This window comes from Natator depressus, chromosome 8 (genome assembly GCF_965152275.1).
Source record: "Natator depressus isolate rNatDep1 chromosome 8, rNatDep2.hap1, whole genome shotgun sequence".
NCBI classification, from domain to species: domain Eukaryota; kingdom Metazoa; phylum Chordata; order Testudines; family Cheloniidae; genus Natator; species Natator depressus.
The window spans coordinates 36,589,985-36,597,116 of NC_134241.1; positions in this window are offsets into that span (position 1 = coordinate 36,589,985).

Sequence of the window (7,132 nt, forward strand, 5' to 3'; positions counted from 1 at the left end):
TGGAAGCTGGCAACTCCGGACAGCTACCAATCGGTAGCTAACCAGTTTGGAGTGGGAAAGTCAACCATTGGAATCATGTTGATGCAAGTTTGCAGGGCCATTAATCGCATCCTGCTCAGAAGAACCATGACTCTGGGTAACATGCGTGACATTTTAGATGGCTTTGCACAAATGGGTTTCCTAACAGCGGAGGCGTGATAGATGGCACACATATTCCAATTATGGCACCAGCCCACCTAGCCTCCGAGTACGTTAATCAGAAGGGGTATTTCTCTATGGTTCTCCAGGCGCTTGTGGATCACCGTGGGCATTTCATTGACATTAACGCAGGCTGGCCCAGAAAGGTGCATGACGCACACATCTTTCAGAACACTGGCCTGTTCAGGAAGCTGCAAGCCGGGACTTTTTTCCTAGATCAGAAGATCACCATAAGGGAAGTCGTAATGCCCATTGTGATCCTTGGAGATCCCGCTTACCCTTTAATGCCGTGGCTCATGAAACGCTACACAGGGAGCCTTGACAGCAGCAAGGAGCAGTTCAACAACAGGCTGAGCTAGTGCAGAATGACTGTGGAGTGCGCTTTTGGCCATTTAAAAGGCCGCTGGTGCTCTCTGTATGGGAAGCTGGACCTGGCCGATGACAGCATCCCCATGGTTATAGCCACATGCTGTACCTTCCATAATATTTGTGAAGGGAAGGGTGAACAATTCACTTAGGCATGGAACTCGGAGGTTCAACACCTGGAGGCTGAATTTGAACAGCCAGAGACCAAGGCTATTAAAGGGGCCCAGCACAGGGCGGCAAGGTTTAGGGATACCTTGAGGGAGCAATTTGAGGCTGAAAGCCACCAGTAATGTCTGCTGCCCTGCACGGGAGTGAAGTGCAGTGGTTCCAATGTTAGTTGGAATCTGTGTTTGCTACGCTGACTTGCAGTGCCTGTTTCTTTCCTGGGCTAAGGTGTCTTTTACTTTATGCAATAATAAAGAATGTTTTCAAAGCCAAAAAATCCATTTATTGAAAAGAAAATTCATTTATTGAAAAGAAATACAACTGCTTGGGAAACAGAAAGGGCAAGGGGGTGGGGAACGGTACAATTACAGATTTGCATATGTCCTGTTATCATACTCAGCCTTCCTGCCTGGAGTGCTGTGCAATGAGTGCTGCACTTCAGGAAGGCTACACTGCATGGTGATGGGGGTTGAGTGCAGTGGGTAAGGGTCATAGTTTTCAGGGCTGGGTGGTGAAGCTACAGGTGTTGGAGGCAGCGGGTGGCAGTAAGAACCCGGATGTTGGGGGAAGTGGGTTGGAGGTGACATGGGGGCACAAGGGAAAGAGTTTTGGGACAAGGGCTGTGGGTGTGGGGGGAGGGGTAGTGCTCTGCCTGCATGGCTACGAGCACCTGGATAGAGTCCGCCTGGCGCTTCATTATGCTTATCAGCTGATCCATGCTTTACTGTCAGAGCACCGAGCTTTTGTGCCGGCACTCCTCATTCTGCTGGCAGATCCTCCTTTCACTGTCCCGCCACTCCTGCACTTTTCGATTTTCATTCCTTGAATGCTGCATTACTTCATGCAATATGTCTTCTTTGCTTCTATGTGGCCTCTCTCTGATTCTTTGGAGTCTTTCAGCCGGTGATAACACAGATGGCGAAGATCTCAAAGTTGCATCTGTAAAGGCAAAATGCAACACTTAACAGAGGCAGCATTGTTCACAGCAGACAGAGCGATGATTCCCCCATACTTAAGGGCAAGCACAGTCTAAGCAATAGCATAATTTGCCTGTCCCAAAGCGAGCGCACATAACCCACAGGAGCCCCAAAATGGTGAGTAAGCACAGGGTCAAGCGTGACTGACTGTTTCACGGCTGTACTGTCCTCAGGGTTTCTGTGCCTTGGGGAGAGCCAACAGCGGCAGGGGGCCTCTATACTGAATACTGTTCCCTCATTTTCCACAGGAGTTAGTCCTGGAAGATATCTCACTGCTGAGGGTGACCTGCAAAGCAAAGGAGGGTCTTCTACTGCAATGCAGCTTCTGCCCTGGCCGATATGCAGCTTGCCTGTGCACAGCAATGGTCCCCCTGCCCCTCACGGCACAGTTCTGGATGAGACCTTTGAAGAGATCACTGAGGCCGATTACCGCGATCTGAGAGAGCACATCAATGCCCTATTCCACATCTAGGCATTGTGACAAAGTTCCTCCTCTACTTTGTTGGGTCTTGTGTTTATTGGCGGATTTGCTCACCTTGGAGCTTCACAGCAGTCCTCAGTTTGGCCGTTTTCGTGAACCCACAGTCCAGGTCAACTCCTCCTGTGTCTGACCAGAAGTTGGGAGGTTTGGGGGGAACCCGGGCCCACCCTCTACTCTGGGTTCCAGCCCAGGGCCCTGTGGAATGCAGCTGTCTAGAGTGCTTCCTGGAACAGCTGTGCGACAGCTACAACTCCCTGGGCTACTTCCCCATGGCCTCCTCCCAACACCTTCTTCATCCTCACCATAGGACCTTCCTCCTGGTGTCTGATAATGCTTGTACTCCTCAGTCCTTCAACAGTACACGTTCGCACTCTCAGCTCCTAGCGCCTCTTGCTCCCAGCTCCTTACACACGCACCACAAACTGAAGTGAGCTCCTTTTTAAACCCAGGTGCCCTGATTAGCCTGCCTTAATTGATTCTAGCAGCTTCTTGATTGGCTGCAGGTGTTCTAATCAGCCTGTCTGTCTTAATTGTCTCCAGAAGGTTCCTGATTGTTCTGGAACCTTCCCTGTTACCTTACCCAGGGAAAAGGGACCTACTTAACCTGGGGCTAATATATCTGCCTTCTGTTACTCTCCTGTAGCCATCTGGCCCAACCCTGTCACAGCATGCTTGCAGCCCTAACCCTCCTCACCCCAAGAGCCCGCACCGAATAACTTCCTTCCCAGAATAAAAGCTGCTTACTGGGAACCTCCTCTGGTGTTTGTCCTTCCCCAAGCACCGGCTGCCATGACTGGCTACCTTCCTCGTGACTTGAGAACAGCTCCTGGCTGCATGCATCTAGGGATTCCGGGGTATATTCCTCCTCCTCAGCACCATCGCTCCCACTTTGCTCCTCCTCCTCCTCTTCCTGCCTTGTTGAACTGGGCTCTGAAGTGTCCATGGTGGTACTCGGAGTGGAGGTGGGATTGCCCCCAAGTATCACGTCCAGCTCTTTGTAGAAATGGCAGGTCACAGGGGCAGCACCGGAGCGGCGGTTTGCCTCGCGGGCTTTACGGTAGGCATTCCGCAGCTCCTTCACCTTAACCCTGCACTGCAGTGCATCCCGGTCATGGCCCCTTTCCATCATGTCCCTTGATATCTGCCCAAAGATATCATAATTCCTGCGGCTGGAGCGCAGCTGGGACTGGATGGCTTCCTCCCCGCAAACACTGATGAGGTCCAGCACCTCGCCATTGCTCCATACTGGGGATCACCTGGCGCATGGAGGCATGGTCATCTGGAAAGATTTGCTGAGAGCACGCCACGACTAGCTCAGCAAACAGGAAGGGGATTTTCAAAATTCCCAGAGAATTTAAAGGGTGGGTCTGATGATTGGTCACCTGAGGGCAGGGCAGCAGAGTTCAAAGTGATGACCAGAGTGGCTAGAACAGGCATTGTGGGACACTTCTGGAGGCTGATCAGAGCGCGCTAACAGACCAGGGCATCCACACTGGCGCTGCTGAGTTCCAGCAGGGGCACACAAAACGTTATTCCACTTGCCGAGGTAGAGTACCAGGAAAGCTCTAGCCGCAGAGTCAGAGCGCTCTATGTACCTTGACAGTGTGGACGGGTAGTGAGCTAGTGCGCCCGGGGCTCCTTTAATGTGCTCTAACTCGCAAGTGTAGCCAAGCCCCAAATTCAGTGAAACATTTTACATATATCCCTCAGAAACAAAGAATCCCTTATCACTGTATCTGATTGCATAGAGTCTCCTAGCAGTTTCCCAAGTTGTCTTATCTGCTGCTGGGATTCCCTGAATTCCCTGAATTTTTAATTCTAATTTTTTCTTCTTATTTTTAAAGCAGATGTTACTTCTGTTGGATCATCTGACTTCCACTCTGACTGAATTTCTGGCCTAGTGTCAAAACTTTGTTTTGATTCAGTCCACCAATGGGGATTGCATTTTTGCAACTGTTATTTTGCCTCTCAATCCAGCCCTTAGTGTTTTTCCGCATACTATTGCTTGTGTGTACAACTTGATTCTCAAATATTCAATAAAGGCGGTATACTATCTCCTATAACATCTTCCTCAAAGGCAAAAATCTATTGTAATTTTTGCTGAACTTTAGAACTGCCGTAGTGGGTCAGACAATAGTCCGTCTAGTCCAGTATCCTGTCTTCTGACAGTGGCCAGTGCCAGGTGCTTCTCAGGGAATGAACAGAACAGGCAATCACTGAGTGAACCATCCCATTGTCCACTCCCAGCATCTGGCCGTCAGAGGATGGTTTAGGGACATGCAGAGCATGGAGCTGCATCCCTGATTATCTTCAGAATGGCCCTACTGGGTCAGACCAAGGGTCCATCTCGCCAAGTATCCTGTCTTCCGACAGTGGCCAGTGCCAGGTGCCCCAGAGGGAATGAACAGAACAGGTATCATCAAGTGATCCATCACCTGTCACTCATTCCCAGCTTCTGGCAAACAGAAGCTAGGGACACCATCCCTGCCCATCCTGGCTAGTAGCCATTTATAGACCTATCCTCCATGAATTTATCTAGTTCTTTTTTGAACCCTGTTATGGTCTTGGCCTTCACAACATCCTCTTGCAAGGAGTTCCACAGGTTGACTGTGTGTGGTGTGAAGAAATACTTCCTTTTATTTGTTTTAAACCTGCTGTCTATTAATTTCATTTGGTGACCCCTAGTTCTGGTGTTATGAGAAGTAGTAAACAACACTTCCTTATCTACTTTCTCTATACCAGTCATGATTTTATAGACCTCAATCATATCTCCCCTTCGCCATCTCTTTTCTAAGCTGAAAAGTCCCAGTCTTATTAATCACTCCTTATACGGAAGCCTTTCCATACCCCAAATCATTTTTGTTGCCCTTTTCTGAACCTTTTCCAATTCCAACATATCTTTTTTGAGATGGGGTGACCACATCTGCACACAGTATTCGAGATGTGGGCGTACCATGGATTTATATAGCGGCAACATGATATTTTCTATCCTGTTATCTATCCCTTTCTTAATTATTCCCAACATTCTGTTCACTTTTTTGACTGCCGTTGCACATTGAGTCGATGTTTTCAGAGAACTATCCACAATGACTCAAAGATCTCTTTCTTGAGTGGTAACAGCTAATTTAGACCCCATCATTTTATATGTATAGTTGGAATTATGCTTTCCAATGTGCATTACTTTGCAACTTTATCAACTATTACTTTATCAACATTAAATTTCATCTGCCATTTTGTTGCCCAGTCACCCAGTTTTGAGAGATCCTTTTGTAGCTCTTTGCAGTCTGCCTGGATCTTAACTATCTTTAGTAATTTTGTATCATCTGGAAATTTTGCCACCTCACTGTTTACCCCTTTTTCCAGATCATTTATGAACATGTTGAATAGGACTGGTCCCAGAACAGACCCCTGGGGGACACCACTATTTACCTCTCTCCATTCTAAAAACTGACCATTTATTCATATCCTTTGTTTCCTAACTTTCAACCAGTTACCAATCCATGAAAGCACCTTCCCTCTTATCCCGTGGCAGCTTACTTTGTGTAAGAGCCTTTGGTGAGGGACCTTACCAAGGCTTTCTGAAAATCTAAGTACACTATATCCACTGGATCCCCTTGATCCACATGCTTGTTGACCCCCTCAAAGAATTCTAGTAGATTGGTGAGACATGATTTCCCTTTACTAAAACCATGTTGACTCTTCCTCAACAAATTATGTTCATCTATATGACTGAAAATATTGTTCTTCATTATAGTTTCAACCAGTTTGCCCGGTACTGAAGTCAGGCTTACAGGCCTGTAATTGCCGGGATCACCTCTGGAGCCCTTTTTAAAAATTGGCGTCACATTAGCTATCCTCCAGTCATGTGGTACAGAAGCTGATTTAAATGATAGGTTACAGACTACAGTTAGTGGTTCTGCAATTTCACATTTGAGTTCCTTCAGAACTCTTGGGTAAAATACCATCTGGTCCTGATGACTTATTGCTGTTTAATTTATCAATTTGTTCCCAAACCTCCTCTAGTGACACCTCAATCTGGGACAGTTCCTCTGATCTGTCACCTAAAAAGAATGGCTCAGGTTTGGGAATCTCCCTCACATCCTCAGCCGTGAAGACTGATGCAAAGAATTCATTTAGTTTCTCCGCAATGGCCTTATCGTCCTTGAGTGCTCCTTTAGCACCTAGATCGTCCAGTGGCCTCACTGGTTGTTTAACAGGCTTCCTACTTCTGATGTACTTAAAAAAAAAATTGCTATTACTTTTTAAGTCTTTGCCTAACTGTTCCTCAAATTCTTTTTTGGCCTTTCTAATTGTATTTTTACACTTCATTTGCCGGTGTTTATGCTCCTTTCTATTTTCCTCACTAGGATTTAACTTCCACTTTTTAAAGGATGCCTTTTTGCCTCTCACTGCTTCTTTTACTTTGTTGTTTAGCCACGGTGGCTCTTTTTTGGTTCTCTTACAATGTTTTTTTAATGTGGGGTCTACAGTAATTTGAGGTATTACATACATAATTTAGTTCTCTTACTATGTTTTTTAATTTGGGTTATTCTTATGTTGTGATTCGGGAGCCCTGGCTGAGCAGCTGCTGCTCCCCGGGGTCTGTGCTGGGGAAAGCCCATCATTAACCCCTCTGTGCCCAGCCAGTGCAGACTTTCTCCAGCTGGGACCAGCCCCCTGGGCAGCTCCGGGCTCTGCCCACACCAGCCCCTGGGCCAGAGCCCCCAGGTGACTGAGAGACCCCAGGGGAAGTGCTGGGGACGGGCAGGAAAGTTTTAATTTGGGGTATACATCTTGGCTAATAGCTGATGCACCTATCCTGAGGGACTGATCTAATTCTTTGTTGAACCCATTCATCGTTTTGGCCTTCAAAACATAATGAACACACATCTACAACCCTAAGATACCTTGACAACCACAAAAATTCTAAAAACATGAGTTATAC